This window comes from Arachis duranensis, chromosome 7 (assembly GCF_000817695.3).
Source record: "Arachis duranensis cultivar V14167 chromosome 7, aradu.V14167.gnm2.J7QH, whole genome shotgun sequence".
Classification (NCBI taxonomy): domain Eukaryota; kingdom Viridiplantae; phylum Streptophyta; class Magnoliopsida; order Fabales; family Fabaceae; genus Arachis; species Arachis duranensis.
This window is the reverse complement of record NC_029778.3, coordinates 70,750,926-70,751,860: the sequence shown is the minus strand read 5'-3', so window position 1 is coordinate 70,751,860 and position 935 is coordinate 70,750,926.

Sequence of the window (935 nt, the reverse complement as noted above, 5' to 3'; positions counted from 1 at the left end):
AGAATTCGTACCCGATGACCTCGTCCTACAACGAAACGACATCGGCACCCCAACCCCAGGGGAAGGGAAACTCACCCCCAACTGGGAAGGCCCATACAGAATCAAGGTAGCAATTGGGAAGGGAGCATATAAGCTTGAACGACTTAACGTCGATGAGATCCCGAGGACCTGGAACGCCACCAACCTACGATAATACTACACATAGACCGACCCTCTAAGTCATCTTTTATTTTATTTTCCTTTTGCTTTGCTTTCCTTTTTGCTCTAATTTTTCTTTAATTTCGCATAAGTGTCAATCTCGGGTACTCTTTCCCGCCATAAACGGAGGGTTTAACGAGGTCCAAACATCAATAAAATTCCATCAAATTATTAATACTTTTCTTATATTCCCCCTAAACACGGAATAAAAACACGGCCACCATTGAGAGACTGATCACCCCCAAGGCCCGAGAAACGGATATCCACGAGATAACGACCCCACAATGGTCCACCCATCCCAAACAAACTTAGGGAACAAATAAAGACAAAAATAAAACGGCTCAAAGATAGAATATACAAAAAAGGCCCGAACGGCCGAACCGGCATAAAATGAAGTTTAAACAGTCACAAATCCATGGTCACAAGGCCACACGGCCAAAACACCAAAACGAAAAACTACAAATCCAGAACAAGAATTTATAAGCATAGCTAATCAAGATTGATGATCTGGCCATCACGGACAGTCTTAAAAGCTCCCATCACAGACACGTCCGCTCCAGGCACCAGCACCAAAGCTTGAGCTCTCATCGTCCCCTCAGTAGCAGCAATGGCTTTCTTTACATCAACAAGCAGCACGGCCTTCTCCTCCTTCAAACCCACCACCTCCACCTTTAGACCTGCTACCTTAACCTTCAAAGTACCAACCTCAGAAAGAAGCATGGAAACTCGGGACTCAG